Here is a 19,910-nt window from a genome sequence, read left to right as displayed (position 1 = left end):
GCTCTCTGTTTTTATTTGATTGGGGTTTACTAAGTTTGTTAAATCTGTAAATGTTTGTCTTTCATTAACTTTTGACGGTTTTGGATATTTTTGTACTTTTGTCAAAATTCTTTTTAAATTTTTTTTCTTCCTTACTTTCAACCTCTTTTCTGATATTTTAGGTATTCATATTTTTTGAAGTACTCCCTGAGGCTTTGAGGATGTGTTTATATTTTTTAATCTCTCTTCCTCTCTGTTCTTCAGATTGTGTTGTTTCAATTAACAATCTTCATTATCTTTTTCTTCTATCATTCTTATTTTACTATTGAGACTATCAAGTGGATTTCTTTTTAGAAAACATGTTTTAAGGTAAACTTAATATTTGGTTATTTTTATATTTTATATGTCTTTGTTAAGACTACTTATCTTTTCATTCATAATGATCACATTTACATTTACTTCACTAGGTAGAGTTTAATTGGTTGTTTCAAAACATTTACTTTATATAAATTTTAACATTCTTAGTTTGGGATTAGAACCCAATCCCAAACTTAGGGTTGTCTTAGGGTTGAGTCTCATTTTCTTGGCTCATTTTATGTTAAGTAATTTTCTTGTACACCTGATATTTTGAATATTATTTGGACTCTAGATTATGTTTTAGGCTAAGAAGCATTGATATTTTTCCTTTTATCAGGCAGTTGACTTGGTTAGGTTCAAATCTGGGCAGCAACTCAGATGTCAATTCAGTTCTTCAAGGTTTAGTTGCAAATGCTTATGGTTTTTCTCAAACAGAAATGGTTCTGGGAACAGCATGAACTTTCAGTGAATTTGTGGGTACAATTAGGTATCATTGAGTATCTTTTCTGGTGCTTTCCTCTCAATTTTCAGAAACTACAGTTGCCTGGGGACTCTATGTTCTGATTTCAGAACAGTGGTGAAAATTTTCTATGGTAATTTGGGCTGCTTGAGGTTACAACTAAGGTCAAGATTGCATTTCTTTCAGTGTAGAGGAAAATAAGGAGAAAGAAAGATGGATGCTTGTGCTGAGTTTTGAACCCTCTTCACTGATAGTCTTTTTTCATTCAGTCTCCAGAACCTCCAGATTTTTTTCTCTTTATTCAATAACTAGTTATTTATAAGATAATCTGTTTGATAATTGTCCATCTATTAATTTCTTTTTAAATTACTTTTTTATTTTTTTATCTATTAATTTCTAATGAAGAAAAGCCCCAGGGAAAGTGCCATCTTTGTAAATGTGACATATCAAATTTGGATCCTGCTGAAAAATTCTTATTTCTTATAGTTACAGAGGGAGTAGCAAATGTATTTGAATTCAAAACCTGAGAATTTTTCCAGATTCCTTAATTTCAATGAAATATGAAGACTGATAATATACATCTCACAACTAGAAGAGGAGGGAAATTGTGTGTTCACTCTGTTAACCAGAAGACCATCATTTCATTGCTTTGCCACTCTCTGGGTCTCACCTGGCTTTCAATTTTGCTTGAGTCTTTCTTCTTCTCCCTCAGATCTATAGCCTGATATTTCTTGATAGTGCCAGTGACTCTCCAGCCAAAGATAACCTGCTTCTTGCCAGGCCTTGTTCTGCTATCTCAGGCTATATTCCAGAAAACCAAATTCTTTCTCAACACCAGGAATATAGCTGACTATTCACTTCTCACAACTTTTCCTTCCTTTCTTCAAAATCACATGCTGGAGGAGGAGATACAAATACACAAATACATGGTGGAATTAAACTAAAATTTAAAATCCTTTATTTTTTTTTATTTAGAGGGTTTAATTTTCTATCAATTCTCACTTTTATTTCTTTTTAAAATAGTTTAAAGAAATAGTTTACATTATGGATCTGAAGAAATAAGCAGTGGGAAATTTGATGGATATTTTCAGGCTTCCTGTTCCTTTTTTTTTTTTTGCGTGGAAAGAGTGCTTTTCACTGAAAGTACTCCATCAGAAAGTAGATGCCACATTTCCAGGGGTATTTTAGAATAGATCCACTCCCTAATATACAGTTAGTTGGGTTTGATGTTCCAGGTTGCTGTCAGCGCTAAGGCACCATGATTTACTCTGCACCATTACCACACCACACCAGAGAGGGGCTATTGTTTGTATTTAGCTACACATTTTTGAGATAATAAACACTAGTTAGAGAATGATACCCCCTTCTACTATTCTAAAAATCACAAAATCACAGGATCCCTGGTTAATAATAAAGGACTGATTTATTGCTTTACTACAAAAAAATGTTTGCCATTAGCCTAACACAGGCTCCACACAGAAAAATCATTCTGTTGGAAAAGAAGCCAAAATAAAAATTAGCCTTTCACTGAAAGAGAACTCATTATGGATGACTTGATGGTATTAATGGTACTTTCCTTCTTTTACAATATTGTAAGACCTAAATGTTTTCATGGTGCTCATTTCCTTGCCTGGAGAGGAAAGATTACATTGCTCTAAGCCCTTTGTAAATTGAGGGCTATATGTTATATAGAAATTTGATTCTCCAACTTTACTGAGTTGAGGGAGCTTCATTCCTTTGATCAGAAGCTGTGAAGCGAGAGCCACTCTGGGCCCCAGAGCCTGTCTGCCAACCACTGGCCTTCATGATAGTTCATGCTGCCAAGTGGACAGAGACTGATTATTTTCTGGTTCCCAATTTCTGAGTCCTGCACTGTAGGTTAGACCAGCCCATAGAGTTGACTTTGTGTATACAGGACTCTGAAATGGCATAATCAACACATTTTTCTTCTTTCACATGGCAGCAGAAGAGAAGAACATGCTCTATTAATTGATCTGCTGAAACTTTGGTCTACAGGGAAATAAATCTTTCAACCCTTGAGCTGAGGACTGTAGTTTTCATAGGGCAGTGAGGATCTATTAATTTGCTTTTCTGCATAAAGCCAAAACTTAGTTTTCAGTACACCCATATACACAGGAATCATTTTTACCCACCTACTATTTTAATAAATGCCACTTTTTCTATTATTAGATTCTTCTACTTGGCATGCTTAGGCTTCCTATCTCCAATAAATAGATTGGTGTTTAGATGAACAGTAAAAGTAGAACAAATTACTGATATAGAGGCAGGTTTTACTTGTACCCCAACACACCTATTATATATAGCTTTAGCTCATTGAGGTATGTGGATGTGATCCAACCAAAGGGAAAAAAGCATTATATGAATAGCTTTGTTCTCCTATACTTTTGCCATTACCAAGAAAATATATGGTGAGCCCTCTGGTCCATGGAGATGGGGCAAACTTGGGGGAGAGCTGTGTGGCTCATGTGAGAAGCTGCTTGATGAGGAATAAATTTCTCCTGAATAAGTTGGTCCTTAACTGTAACAGATTCATGAGCAAGGTTAGTTAATATCTCTGAGGATGTAGTTGACTCTCAGTTGGAAACAGAATGGTTACAATTTTATGAGAAAATCACTATTTTTGATCACAAATAACTATTATAAATTCACTTAAATTTACAATTTAACTAAGAGTAATAAGTTAATGCCCTTCTCAGAAATTCAATAACCCTAATCTCTCATAATTCTAAAAACGTGGTCATAAAGTAAAATATAAAATGTTTAATGCAAAGAAGTTAATTTCTCCATTGTTTAGGAAATTGAAAAGGCCAAAAAATCTCATTTGCTGGGAATTATGTATTATTAACCACATATAGAAAAATACTTAAAGCATTCAATGCAATTTGACTTAAAAATCCTAGAAAAGCTTGGTTAAAATTGTAAATAATGTACCATTATTACATTGATTAAAAATGAAATTTAACTTTAAAAGATTATAGGTAAACTGGGTGTGGTGGTGCACACCTATAATACCAGCAATTTGGGAGGCTGAAGCAGGAGGATTACAAGTTGAAGAACAGCCTTAGCAACTTAAACAACTTAGCAAGACCCTGTCTCAAAATTTAAAAAATAATAGTAAAATAAATAAGGCTGGGTATGTGGCTCAGTGGTTAAGTGCCCCAAGGCTCAATCTCTAGTACCAAAAAAAAAAATTACATATATATAAATAGATAGATATAGATATATATAGAGATATTGCTACATTTTAGGGGAAAGATATGTTGTTTATTTTAAATGATGGAAGTCTTAAGGGCATGAGTTAATTTAGATATTTTTAAAAAAGTGGAAATCATTTTGGTGTTGAGTATTAAATTAATGCATTTCAAATTTAAGGGGAATTTCTTCATGTCTGTGGTTGCTGAAAAGAAATTGTGAATTATTGATTGTACATTTTTAAAGTAAACTTTTTATTCTAAGCTACTTCTACTTTAAAACTCTTGACCATTTTGTCAAGGATTTACTCATTTATGTGTCCTCATTAAAAGAATCTGAGTCTGAAGTTCAGCACTTGATTCTGAGCACCAAGGAAAGGCTGTACTTTGATACAGTTGCTGTGATCTGTCTCCACAGAGCAGGTAAGGAAGGCCAAGATCAGTGAAATCTCTTTAGTGTGAAGTCAGTTTTGCAGCTATGCCAGAACAACTGTTTGCAAAAGTTCTATTTGTAAACTAGAGTTTGTTTTGTTTTGTTTTTTCCTTTCCGTTTCCATGGGATCAGGTTTTGTCTGTTTGTAACTATTCTGGCTCACACCCATTTCTGTGATTGTCTCCCCAGTCCCCTTTCCACATAAGCTTCCCAAAGCTTATTCATGACCATGCTTCTAGCTTATTATCATACTTTTCCTGGTTGCTAGCACCTATCCCTGGGCCATTCTCCCGAAACCAAGAACAATGTGACACTTTGTTTAATTACTCTCTTCACATGTAACTCTTGTCTTCTATCCCTGTCACTAACTTCTTTCTCTCTGTTTATGTGTGTAAAAAATAACTTGGGCAAGTGTCGAAAGAGAAGCACACAGGTGGGTAAAAGCTGAATGAAAGTGAAATTTCTGTCCATGAAGGAAAACTGATTCAAGCGAGCATGCTAAATGTGTTTTAAGGTAGGAACAAAGTTCTGGTGGATGGCCAACATTGACAGCATCAATTAAATCCCTCCAAAGGAAACATAATAAAACTCTACCTTTTATTCATTAACCTGACTTGTTAATAAATAAATATGTATTTAATATTGTGGACTCTTTTAAAGGAAAAAATGTCTTAATGTCTACCTATTTCTAAACAGGCATATTCTTTAAATTATAAATGTTAGTACCTTGAAATTCAGGCTTGCTATCATGTATATTAATTAAATAATTTAACATTTTTATTTAATATATTCCACTAGATATGGTCTCAGCTGTAAAGAATAGAGTGATGAATGTGTATCTCTGTCCTCATAGAACTTACCTCATAGTGGAGGGGAAAAAAACAATAAATAATTATATCTTTGCTAATTTGTGTTACATGCTATATAAAAATGAGAGTATATCTGAGAATCCTCCATCGCAAAGGAGACTAGAGGGAAATTAACATTCAGTTGAAATGAAATTTCAAAGATGGAGTCAACCAAGTGAAAAATTTTCATGAGTCAAGATTCTCAATCAGAGAAGATGTCATACACTTAAAAGAATACCCTGAAACCATTAGAAAAATGGTGTAGAGCAAACTCTTAGGGCTATTATAACAAAGTGCTGCAAATTGTGTGATTTAAAACAATAGAAATTTGTTCTTACACAGTCTGAAGATACAGATAGATATTTAGACTTTCTCAGGAAAACAGGAAGTTTGGGCATGCATTCTATAAATTTTATAAGATGTTACTAAAATAATGGAAGTAGGAAGATGAAGGAATAAATGTAAGTTGTTTTTTTTCAATTTCACCATTGTTAAAGAGAGAAAAATAATGAATAATAATGTATATAAAACTTCAGTAATATATGGAAGTAAGTCCAAATTAAATCATAAGCCACATGAGTTTTAGTCTTGCTTATTGAAAGACTGGAAAATCTCAGACAACATTATTTTCAAAGTGTTCATTCTGATTGGTATTACAGAAGGACTTTTTATTATGGACTTAAAGATAGGTTGGAAGGGAGAAAAAGTATAAAGGCCAAGGAAAATTAGGAATCCAGTTCAGAGTTGATAGTGGGAATAGAAACAGAGTAAACCAGTTATTTCAAAGAGATTTTAAGGAAGTAGGCTTAATATATTATTATACAATCCAAGGATCTACCCATGTATTCCTAAATCTTATATCCTTCTGAAGTTGCCTTCAACATCCAAAGATTAAAGTCATTGACTGTGGTCCTCAAAACAGAAATCTAGTTCCCCATTCTGTTTGTGGTGCCTCCCAAGATCCTTATAGATCTAATGAATCTCTCATTGACCTGCTGTCTCTGTCTTTTCTGAATTACTGGTCTTCATTGTGTATCTCATGTACTGTGCCTTGCTCTCTCACCCTGTGCCAAATATACCATAAAAATCTAATTTCTTGGGCTGGGGATGTGGCTCAAGCGGTAGTGGGCTTGCCTGGCGTGAGCGGGGCGCTGGGTTGGATCCTCAGCACCACATAAAAATAAAATAAAGATGTTGTGTCCAACGAAAACTAAAAAAATAAATATTAAAAAATTCTCTCTCTCTCTCTTTCTCTCTCTTTAAAAAGAAAACTAATTTCTTTATTTCTAGTAACCAGTAACATTATAGAGCATACCAGACATTAAGTGAAAGCTGAGAAACACAGAAAAGTGAACTTGATTTGCATTAAACTTAAAACATTTGTCTTTCTTTAGCTTTAGATTTTCTTAGCCTCTGCTGCCATCCTGAGTTTGTCCTTAGTTGTCATTCACCCCAGCCGTGTCCCTACAACATGTGATCGGGTCTTACTTTTTCACCTCTTATGTATAACACTACAACTTCTTTTGCAGTGCCACAGACTACACACCACTTTCTTGAAAAAAATTTTGAACAAATTTCTCTCATTTTTATTATTTCTTCTTTGCAGTGCTGCAGATTGAACCTAGGGCCTCCCACCATATTGGGCAAGTGCTCTACCACTGAGCTACATCCCTAGCCTTTCTATTATTTGTATACAAGCAATTCTGCCCTTTCTCTATTCCTATCCTTCATTTTATGTCATAAATTGGAAAACTGTTTTAAAATTAAATTTGGCTATAAGACATTTTGAAAGCTAAAAAATAAAATTATCTTACCAGAAGGAAATTGAAAGTTCAAGGATGATTCCCAAGTTTCTGGCTGGTACCATGTATCACACTGGAAATATCAGAGGGTCAACATTTTGAAAGAGCAGAGAGAACTAGAATTATCAGTGCCATTTAGAATATGTTGTGCTTAACTTACCTCAGAAAACCCATCTTAACTAAAGTTTGAGGAAGAAGCCATACATATAATATTGTAGCACAATCCCCTATAGATTATACATATAATATTATAGCATAATTTCTTATAGGAAGTTCATATGTTGGACAAGGTGGTACAGAGTGGAAGGAGGGCAATTAGTAAGCCCTAATGACACCAGAATTCAGAGCTTAAATAGATAAAGAGCTAGAGAGACCGAGAGAGAGAATGAAATTTCAATTTCTAGTGATCATGGAAGCCAAATGAGGTGTGAGCAGGGGAAAAGAATTTTCAAGATAATTGAGATTAGCATTATTTTTCAGATGTTGCCATGGGGTCTAAAAACAGCAGCAAAAAAGATTAAAGATAATCTATAGGATGTAATTAGCCAATTTAATCATCATTTCAGTGGACTCCTATGGGTGGAAATCAGATTGCAATGGCTTATGCATTTAGGTAATGGAGGATATACAGAATGTGAATATATACAATGTTTGTAGGAGTGGAAAGTTGGAGGGAAAATTGAATCAAGGAGAGGAATTTTCCTTACTTTTTTTAAAATAGGAGAAATTGATCATTTTCCTCTATCATGAATAAATGCTCATGTGGAGAAGGGAGAAAGAATTAAGAAGAGAACTTATTTTATCTTGATAAAAAAATCTAGAGATGTTTCCACACTTATTGGTGATAAAAGAGAAGCTTTTCTAAGGTCAGAAACAAGACAAGGATGTGCTCTCTCATCATTCCTTTTCAGCATTGTGCTGGAAGTAAAAGACAATGTGATAACACAAGAAAAATAAATAAAGGTATGCAGATTGGGAAGAAATAAAACTGGTTTTGTTTACAGATAACATGATTATCTATATGGAAAATCTGAAATATTTGGCAACAAACTTATGGAACTAGTAAATTATTTTAGCAAATTTATAAGATCCAAAGTTGATTTATAAAAGACAATCATTTTTCTATATACCAGCAAGAAACATGTAAATTTAAAGCACAATACTGTTTACATGGTACCCCTCCAAATCAAATACTTAGGTATAAATCTAACAAAATTTGTCTGAGCATTATATAAGAAAAATTTAACAACTCTGATGAATGAGACCTAAGAACAACTAAATAAATGAAGAGTTATCTGAGTTTATGGATATGATGATAATAATATTGTCAAAATTAAAGTTTTACACAATTTTACCTATAAATTCAATGCAATACCAATCCAAATCCCATCAAATTATTATGTTGACATTGAAAAACTAATTCTAAAATGTAAATGAAGAAGCAAAAGACCCAGAATAGTTAGCACACTATTGAAGGAGAACAAAGTTGAACACCATCCAATCTCAAGACTTACTATAAGGCTATAGTAATAGAGTCAGTGTTGTATTGACAAAAGAATAGAAAAATAGATAAGTGCAACAGAATAGAAAGCCCAGAAATTGTACTGAGGATTGAACCAAGGGTGCTGTACCATTGAGTTACATCTCCAGGCCTTTTTTAATTTTTATTTTGAGACAGGGACTCACCAAGTTGTCCAGACTGTCCTCAAGCTTGCCTTAGCCTCTCAAGTAGCTGGAATTACAGGTATAAACCACCACACATATTATTTAATAATTTTTAAGTATACCAAAACTGAAACCAATGCAAAAGTAATATTACTTTAAAACAAATTCAAAACTCTAGTCATATACCCACAACACATCCAAAAATTGGAGTAGGATGTAGCAAAAGTCCCAGAATATTTTGCTTGGTGTTCCAATCTGCAGTTTCAATTTGGAACGTCTGTCTATCCTACCTAGACTTGTGATTTCTCTATCTTCTACAGGGCAGATACTAAGCAGAGCAGGGTGAGGACTTTGGCTGTTCTGAAAATGCAATCAAGCATGGAATTGTTTCTGTGGATGGACACTGTATGGACAGGAAAATGTGGGGAAGTACATGAGGATGCAGATATTTTTGCACATATTGGTGAACAAAAATACATGAACAGAAATAGAAAAAAATCAATGTGTCCACTGGGAGGAAAATAGCATTCTTCTTAAAAACATATTTGAAATAATAGGAATGAAATCTGTTTGTTCTACCAAGCTAGTTATGAAAAATAGGTGAGACTTTACATTTTATAATTTACTAAAATAATAATATACTTCAAATATTTTCATATTGAGAAGAAAAAATAGAGTGCATGTTCAAGTAACTTTTTAAAATTCTCATCCAAATTCAAATGTTTAAATCTTACCCCTTAATTTTATAGAAAATCAATTTCTCTTTGCTGAGTGAAGTAACTGCTAATTAGCAACTAATTATAGTCTAATCACCTTAATCAAATTCCTAGGAAACATATGCCCATTTTATGAAACTGCTGGATTTGCTATAAATTTATATTTAGAATTTGAAACCAATATACTATTGTGCTCTTTAAGCTATCCACTACTTTATAAACAGTTTAGTTGGCCAGAGTATTTGTCGAATATGTGACAAACTTAATTCAACTAAGAGCCTGGATTTGTTTTTCAATGTTGTCTAAACTGCATCAATTTTAACAATTGACAATTAGGGTGTGATTCCCTATCCTGGACTGGAAAATAAATTAAATCTCTCTACTGTTGAATAATAAACACTCACAATTTAAGCAGAGTAAAAGAGCTTTGGTTATTTGTTTTTCAAAGTACATTTGCTATTAGAAGGTAAACCTTGAAGAATCAACCTTTTACATTCATTTGATTTTAAGGTTTCTCAGGAAAGGTACCTGTGACTTTTACTAATAGTTTTGCTACCCTTATCAATACGTTCCTTTTTGACCAAATAATTAAACTCTGAATTATTACTACTGAAGAGTAATATCACTGTTTTTTCTTATACAACCAAGTGTGTTTACTTAATAAACAACACATGCTACTTAGACTGTTATGTGTTTGAGATCTCATTTGTGTTACCTCAGTGTGTATTTTGATGTGGCCATGTAATCCTGTCTATATTATATTGATTGCTAATTGAATTTTTAAATAATTTGATTATTACTAACAGATTTTATCTTAAGGATACTGCGATCAGAAAACATTTTAATAATTTAGTAACAGTGCTGGGGTTTTGGTTCAGTGGTAGAATGCTTGCCTCGCACATGTGAGGTACTGGGTTCGATCCTCAGTGCGACATAAAACATGAATAAATAAATTAAGGGTATTGTGTTCATCTACAACTAATAATATTTTTAAAATAAAAAATAATTTAGTAACATTTTAAAGTGACTTTTTAGTAAATAGTATTTTCTATTGGCAAGCATATATCAAGAATTTCATAATGTATACTTTTTAATCTACACAAAGCAGAAGGTGAAGGCCATTAACAATTTAGCTTAAGCAATAAATATTGCCTAAGTAAGGAAGAATCCCAAATATTATGATAATAAATCCTGAAAAGAATTACCTGTCTGTAATAATAATACTCAGGAAAAGTGAAACACATTTTGCTCAATATAAAAGCAATTTTATTTTTGTTTTAATTTGAAAGTTAATTTTAAAGTTGTTCAACCACAGTATATCTCCTTAGTTTAGGGTTTTCATCACCACCGCAGATATCCTTTCTCATACCACTTTTTCCCTCTTTTTATCTTTATTTTTATTTGGTTTATTTTTGCTTTTATTATAATATTATGTTAAAAGTCAAATGTGATGAGTTGGTTCTAGAAATTAGAAACCACTTATAAAAAATATTACTATTACTTTCACTATAGACAAATTTGGTTAGCAAAAATGAATATTATTAACCTACTCATTTCTTATTTATTTATTTATTTTTTTGCTGGGGGGAGGATACCAGGGGCACTTGACCACTGAGCCACATCCCCAGCCCTATTTTGTATTTTATTTAGAGACAGGGTCTCACTAAGTTGCTTTGCACCTTGCCTTTGCTAAGGCTGGCTCTGAACTCCTGATGCTTCTGACTCTGCCTCCAGAGCCACTAGGATTACAGACATGCCCCCACTGCACCCAGCTACTCATTACTTTTGAAAGATATAAACAGAGTACCACAGTAAAAAGAAATAAAGAGCCAGCCATCATTTATTTACCTTCTTACCCCCTGCTGCTTAGTTAGAATAAACTCAAGATCCAGAGAGAGCTGAATGGAGAAACCATTAGTTACTCCTTTCAAATAATGACCTGACCTGAGTGCCCTCTTCAAACTCCAATTTGTAGATTGATGTATAGTATGGCATGGACAGAGAATATTGGTATTATGTGGATATCAAGAATTGTCTCAACAACAAAGTTGTTGTGTAAATGGATTGATCTAATCCAGCTTTTGAATTTCAGCCCTATAATAAAAGTTAAAAAAAAAAGTAGAGTTTTTGTAAAAAACTGGAGCTAGACTTAATATAACAAAGGAATTCTTTCCCTGAAAAAGATCTAGCAGTAATATTTTTACCAATTTTATTTTAGTCTTTTTGGTGCATGCATTTTAGCTAGTTGTGCTCAAATTAGATAGGTGACTTCATAGCCTGTGTTTTATTTTATTTTAGTCTTTTTGGTGCATACATTTTATTTTAGTTTTTTTTTTGGTGCATACATTTTAACTAGTTGTGCTCAAATTAGGTGTCTTCATAGCCTATGTTTCTAATTATTATTATTATGACAATTTTCCATGTTACTAAAAATACTTTTCCTTTATCTCATATTTATCTGGTTTCTTACAAGATTTGATAATTTTTCAGTGAAAAAGTTTATAGCAATTCATATTTTTCTTTTTCACTAGCTGAACAGCATTAAGGGGAAAAAAAAAAAGAAAGCATTCATATATTTGGTTAACTTAATGGAAATACCGTCAAAAATTGTAAGGAAGAACAAGAACATCTGAGGTTAGGATATTTATTTCCCTTCTTTTTCTCTGAAGGGTCATTGTAGGGTCACTGTATGGTTTTCTGCCATAGGTAACAGCAAAATCATTCTTACCTTTATCTTTACATGAGACAATATGGCTCCTGGGTCTTTTAGACCCTGAAATACAACACTTTCATAGCATTTTTGATAAAACTATTTTGTGTCTTTGTAAATAATTACTTTTTAAAATATCCTTATATATATATATATATATATATATATATATATATATATATATATATATATATATATATATATATATATATATATATATATATATATATATATGTATATGCAAAGCCCTTGCTGATATCCAAGTGACAGGTATTCAAGTATCTGTGAAAATGACTTTGGTCATTTTCAGCATCAAACATAGAATTATTATTTACTAGTGTCTGCTTAAAATTTAGTCTACCTGGAATACAACCAAAGATTCTCTATGTTAAAAGTATTCTTTAGAAAAATCCCATATGATATTGTTAAAAAGAAAAAAAGAAAGAAGGAAATAAAGTCAGTCAAGAACTATCTTTTCTACTATTTTGGTGACCAAAAATTTCCTCACTCTTCTCGGAGTTAGTAAAATACTATTCAATTCTTTATATTCACAAAATCTTTATTCAATGACCTAAGTGAAGTTTGGTAAGAGGAAGCCCCACTATATAGACTTTTAAATTTCCAAATGAAAATTTATTTTGATACTTAGCCAGTTAACTTTGCAAACATAAAATACTTGGCCATTATCAGATTTCACTAAAATTTGAACTTTGCCAAAATATATATTTGGTCTAAACCTGTATTACTTCCTTTTTTAATGTTGGGGTTAAATGTAACTTTTACTTCTATTTTATCTTTATATTATTCATCACTTTAACTGAAAAAAACATATGTTTTTAAATATTCTTTTTGAAGATTGCTTTCCATTTATTGATGTCACTGTACCCCTATGACTCGTAAAACATTTATAAGAAAACTTTGAAGCCAGGTGTGTTTGTTCTCTTCACTTTATTAAAGACTAAATTCAACAAAAAGAAGTGAATTATGTTGGACCACTATTAACATCATCAGTGTCACCTCTGCACACATCAAAGCCTCTGGAATGTCCCCTTTCTTTTCATCCAGCTTACACTTCAGCAACAATTCTCCCTTTGCTTTGCTTTATGTATTTTCCTTCTTTTTTATGTTTATTTTAATTTTTATGCATGTTCCTCTAGAACATGATGTTCTGAGATTGTCTTTCTGGACAGATGAGTCCTGAGACTTTTGTTTGTATCAAAGAAGAATTTGAATTTAAACAAACTTTAATTAATTACAATGACCTATACTAGGCACTAGAGTAGCATCACAGCTAGGCCAGTAGAGCCTTTCCACAGCTTAGAGAAAGCCCCTCTTTGTTTATACTATGAGTCTTTCACTAGGTCACATCGAATTTCAGCTCCTAGCCACCATTGTGCCTGAGTGCCTTTGAGCAGTGCACATATCACACCAACATGTGGTTAGTGCTACACTGAGGATAAAAGACACTTGATTTGCCTTCAAGGAATTCGTAACTGAATTGTGGAGATAATAATGTATAAAATATATAGTACTGAAAATACTTAGTCTATAAAGTACTACAAGAAAGCTAGGGAAAATACTTTAAGATATTGGAATGGGCAATGAATTTTTGGATAAGAACCCCCAAACTACAGGAAACAATATTAAAAAATAGACAAATGGGATGTCATCAAACAAACAAACAAAAAAAATTCTTGTACAGCAAAGGAAACAATTGACAGGAAAAAAAAGAGATAATTTACATAATGGGAGAAAATATTTGAAAACTATATATCTGACAAGGGGTTAATATCCAGAATCCATAAAAAACTTAAACTTAGTACCGTTAACAATAATAATTTTAAATGGATAATAAGCCTGAACAGAAATTTCTCCAAACAAGACTACAAAAGAATGTTCAACATCACTAATCATCAGAGAAATATAGTTCAAACTGACACTCAGATATCACATCACTCTGTTAAGAACTGCACTTGGCAAAAAGACAAATGGTAGAAAGCACCAGAAAGGATGTGGAATGCTCACCCTTGATGGGAAAGAGAATTAGCACAACCATTTCAGAAAATGGTATGAAGGTTCCCCCCGCACAAAAAAAAACAACTAAACATAGAACTGCCTTATGATACAGTAATCCCACTACTGGTTTTATATATCCAAAGGAAATGAAATCACTATATCAAAGACACATCCGCACTCCTATGTTTATTGTGGCACCATTCACAATAGCCGAGAAAAGGAAACAACCTAAGTGTCCATCAAGGATGGATGGAAAAAGAAAATGGGAGACATACACAATAGAATACCATTCAGCCATAAGAAGACTGGCATTCTGTCACTTGTTACATCATGGATGGATGTAACAAATTATTTAACATAAAAAAGGTCAGGCACAGAAAAGCTTCTTATGTAGAATCTAAATTAGTTGACGTCCTACAAGTTGGAAGTAACAATAGTGGTTACCAGAGGCTGGGGAAAATAAAGAGGAAGAAGAGCAGAATAAAATTGATCAACAGGTACTCAGTTATGATCAAGAAGGAGAAATATGTTCTGGTGTGCTATTGCACTGTAGGATGATGACAGAAAATGATAATGTACTATATATTTCAAAAAACTAGGAGAAAGATTTTTTAATGTTCTTACCACAAAGAAATGAGAAATAGAATTTCCCACTGCATGGATTAAAGTGGGGGAATGAGTAGATATTCTGAAAACAGATGCAAGAGCTTTGTGCTCCACTGGGAAATGGATGAGGACAGTTTAGACTAACATGATGACAGTGGCAGTAGATATATAGGATATGGAGCTCAGAGGGATTGTGAAATTTGTTGATGTGATTATTGACAGATTCTGGGGGTTAAGGAAATCTGGGGGATGGGGTAGAAGAAAGCAGCAAGACTGACTACAAGATTTTTGGCTTTGTAACTAGGTGTGTTATAGTACTATTTAACTAAGAAGCTCCACTTGAAAAACATGCCTGGAAATGATGATGTCAGTTTGAAGTGTTGCGTTCTAGGACCACGGAGACTTTCACGTGTAGCTGTCCAGTGGATTCCAGAGTATGAAAGGCTGAAGCTCAGAAAACTGGTTTTAAATGGAAAGTTTGAGAGTTAGTGGTTTACACTGCAATGATGGAAACCATAGTATGTGAAGTTGCCATGGGATCCGACAGAGCAAAAAAAGAGAACCCAGGACAGAGCCAAAGATCAAAACACTGTCTTTTCCCTCTCACTCTTTTCCACCTAAGACTGAATGGGTAAAACCCAGGATAAAGCTATGGTTCATAACGGCTTTATCACCCCTCTCCATTTTACTGTTATCTTTTATATTTTATGCTACTCCTAAAAACACACACAGAAACAAACAAACAAAAAAGGACACTAAAACAAATCTATGTGATAAATGAACCTTCAAAGAGTATGCCATGCTGAAAAGTCTTAAAAATATGGCTCTTGGGGCTGGGACTGTGGCTCAGTAGTAGAGCGCTCGCCTAGCATGGGCGGGACCCGGGTATGATCCTCAGCACCACATAAAAATAAAGGCATTGTGTTAAAATAGATATAGATATAGATCCAACCTCCTGATGAAGTTCCTTTTATGGAGAGTGGCTTCTTCCCTACCAGAAAATTCTAGATTGCCCTTCCTGGTGTTCTGTCCTATGGATTCCAGGCAAACCTAGCCAGCCCAAGCAATCATAAAACTAGTCCCTTGGAATCCATCTTTAATATACACCTCCTCCTTGATCTGCTCCTCTGGTTGAATCCTGACTCATACAAATTCTGTGAACTAGAAGTTGAGTGATGCATAACAATTCTTAAAAATGTGGAAATGACATTGCAATTGGATAATGGGAAGAGGCCAGAAAAGCTTTGAGAAGTATAATAAAAAATGCTTACATTGTTCTGAATAGAGTACAAGTGGTGTCGCAGTCCGGCTGCAGCAAAATAATGGGGGGGAGGGGTGACCAGCAACTTGTGTAGATTGATACAGCAGGAGTGGAAGCCGCTTATGGTAGGACCCGAGGGGTATTTATACATTACACACAGCTTATCTTAATTAACATAAACTAGATACAGCACTCAACCAATAAGGAATCTCCACACTTAATGGCTCGCTGGCGCCACCTCACAAACCACTCCCTCTGCAAAATGCCAGGTGCCATCTTGACTTGTTTACAGACTCTAACAAGTGGAAATATAGGTGCTAATATGCTAATAAGAGCTTGGAATGAAAGAAAGAAGCTTGAGCTCTATTTTTTTTTCTTGAATTTTCAGCCTCTTCAGTTTACAAAAGTTGCTAAAATTAGAAGATTTGCTGTCTGAATAGCGTGCTCTGAAGAAAAAGCCAATGATGTGGCTGGACAACATTTATCTAGTGCCACAGAAAGATAAAAAAAAGAACAGATATGCATTCATCCATAGATCTTCAAAGAGACTAGGTATAGTTCTTAGGAATATTAACAAGCAGAAATGCCTCTAGCTTGGAACAAAAGGAACAGATGGAGTAATATCTATGGCATCCCTAAATAGGTGGATAAAACTAATCATCTGCAAAAATGTGCTACCTTTCAGGAGAAAAAAAGGATGACACCTAGGACAGAATTAGGAGCCCAGAAGGTAAAGAGATAGAGTCATGACCCTCAGAGGATTCCCTTAAGGATTTAAAAACAAAACTTGCCTCAAAGACATATAATTCCTTAGGATGAAAGATGCCTTTTTGTTTTCATTTTATCCCTTTTAAAATGGCAATGTCTACAAACTGTTGTCCTTTACCAACCTGCCATTTTATTTAAGGTGTAAACAACTTGTTTCTTGAATGACACTGCTTCACAGATAGAGGTGAATTAATGCTCAGAGGTGAATGAATTATATTGAAAGCCTGATCCATACCTAATTTAGACAATTTGGATGAGGAGATTTGGGATTTTGAGTTGATGATGTTTAGATGAGCTAGTGAGGTTTGAATTGATGTAATTAGTTAAGACTTTATGGGAAGTTAAGTGAGTGAATTTTTTTTAATGTGAAACAATATGAATGTTTTAGGGCAATCAGATAGACTGCAACAGGAAAAATAATGCCATCATCCAATATGTGTTCATTGCTGATTCCCAGAATCTCTGAATAAGTTATGTTATATAGCAAGGGTGAATTAAAGGAGCAAATGGAATTAAGAAGAATAGCCGACCTAAAATAAAGAGATTATCCTGGATTGTTTAAACTAATACAGTAATATATTTATCAGGGTGTTTTAAATGCTGATTATGGAGGTAGAATAGTCAGGTTCAGGGTGATGTAATGTGAGAATGGCTTAACTGGTCACTGTTAGCTTTGAAGACAGAAAGGGGTCACTAACCAAGACATGCATGCAGGTAGCCTCTAGAAGGTAGAAAAGTCAAGAACATGAATCATTCCACAGAGCCTGCCAAAAGTCACGCAATCCTTCAAAAATTGATTTTAGCCCAGTGAGATCCATTTTATACTTATGACCTGTAGAACTATGAGATAACGTATCTGTGTTGTTTTACCTAACTAAGTTCATGTAGTTTGTTACAGCAACAACAGAAAGGTAATAATTGATTTAGGGATACATTTTTTTCTTATTGTTTCTATTTCCTGATCTTTCCATAATGCCTACATTATCTTTGCAACTAATAGTAATTTTTCCTCAATTTCAGAAAAGATTAGAAAGTTTCCCCATGTTTCATAATGAGTAGATACAAGACAGAGGACTCAATTCTAGGGCTTCTGACTAAATCACATATGCTATCCACTCCACTGCATTTCATTAGTCAGCTTCATATTACTATAACAAACTACTTGAGGCAATTTACTCATAAAGATAAAAGTTTTCTTTAGTTCACAGTTCTAGAGATTCCAGTCTAAGATTGGATTAGCCCACTTGCTTTGGGTCCCTGGTGAGGGCACCATATTGCTATGGGGGAAACAAGTATTGGAATAAGCCAATCACATCATGAGCCAGGAAGCAGAGATAGAGAGAGACAGAGACAGAGAGACTGAATGGCTGAGACCCATGCCATGATCCCTTTCAAGGGCACATCCTCAGTAACCCAAGGACCTCCCATTAACCACCAGCAAAGGTTCACAGCTCCTCCCTCTGCCACCATGCCTTTGATAAAGGCTCAAGTCTTTGAGGATTATTCAACATCTAAACCATAGTATATGCTGACTTAAGGACAGAATGGTGAAAAAATAAAAGGAATTGAGCCTAAATTTTATTTTCTAAACATATATACTTAACCAAAAATGATTGTGCTTTCTTTAGTAGAAGGCTTTAGGAAAGCACTGAAAATACAAAAAAAAAAAAAAAAAAAAAAATGCCCATTCTAAAGAAGATTAAAGTTAAAATATGAGCAAATTAGTAAGTCTAAAGTTACTATTGACTTGATGCAAATTTCACTTCTCTGTTATGATAAGAAGCCTAACTCTTAAGATAAAGATGCAAGTTAACTAATCAGGGAAAAATAAGTTCTGACATGGATGGGATCATATTCTGAGACACCTGACGTATCAGACAGAGGTCTTTCATTCTGGTGTGGCTATAAAAAATCACTAGGGGTATATTGACTTGAGAGTAGCATAAGAAAATCTTTACATACATTTGGTGTGGCAGCTTGGTGGAAGGGGACTCAAAAAGGGAAATGGAGTAAGAGGTACCAGTTAAGAAGATAGCTTCCTAGAATAGCAGTAAGGAACAACTTTTGGACAACTGTGGAAGAAGGCTATTTATGAAGGATTTTCAAAGAAAATATCGTCTTCCTAACTCTTTCACATGATGAAATGAAAGAAGAAATCATCTTTGTGCTTCCATGTTTGTCATCTTGATATGCGATATCACGTAAGACAAAACTATGAACTCAGTCTGTCATGGTCAAGTCCTAAAGCAAAAAAAGCACAATATGGCAAGGTTCTCTGAAATTAAATGCAAGTAGGTATCTCGTTTATTATAGGTAACATTAATAAGAAACGAACCAGGCAATAATAAAAAAGAAAATATACTGAATACCTAGGGGCTTGCATAATACAGAACATGGGGCCAAAGTACCCAATACTTGAAAATACCTGAGGCTTAATCATTAGGAGATATTAAGTCAGTCCCCCAACAACCAACAAGCAGTTAGAAATAGTTTTAGATATTTCTTTCTTCTGACATATAAGTCTGTCATCTGTTCCTAATTCCTAAAGAACATAATTTGATCAATAACTATCACTACATTGTGCATCTGGCAAAGTGACTTCTACAGAATTGCATTAAAAACTGATTTAAAGTATCTAGGTTGTTCAATACTGTTATGGTTTAGGTCTCCAAAGTCCCCCAGAGGCCCATAGACTAAAGGCTTGGTCACTAGCTTGTGACATTAGGGGAAGAATAGAAGGTTTTGTAGTGGAGCCTAGTGGAAGGAAATTGTGTCATGGGGGTGTGTCTTGAAGGACATAGGAGAACCCAGCCTTCTCCTCTATTCTTTGCCTCCCAGCCGCCATGCAGTGAACAAATTTCTACCACCACATGCTTCCACCATGATGTTCTGCCTCATTAGAGACCCAAAACAATGGGGCCAAGTGACCATGGAGAGCAACCTCTGAAACTGTGAAGCAAAATAGGCCTTTTCCTACTTTTAAGTTGAATTATCTCAGGTATTTGCCATAGCGATAGGAATCTCACTGTCATATAAATCTTTGAATTTTATAATTAAAAATTATAAAATATATCCAT

Source organism: Marmota flaviventris, chromosome 15 (assembly GCF_047511675.1).
Source record: "Marmota flaviventris isolate mMarFla1 chromosome 15, mMarFla1.hap1, whole genome shotgun sequence".
Classification (NCBI taxonomy): Eukaryota; Metazoa; Chordata; class Mammalia; order Rodentia; family Sciuridae; genus Marmota; species Marmota flaviventris.
The sequence above is the reverse complement of the archived record's forward strand: the minus strand, read 5'-3'. Positions refer to the sequence as shown.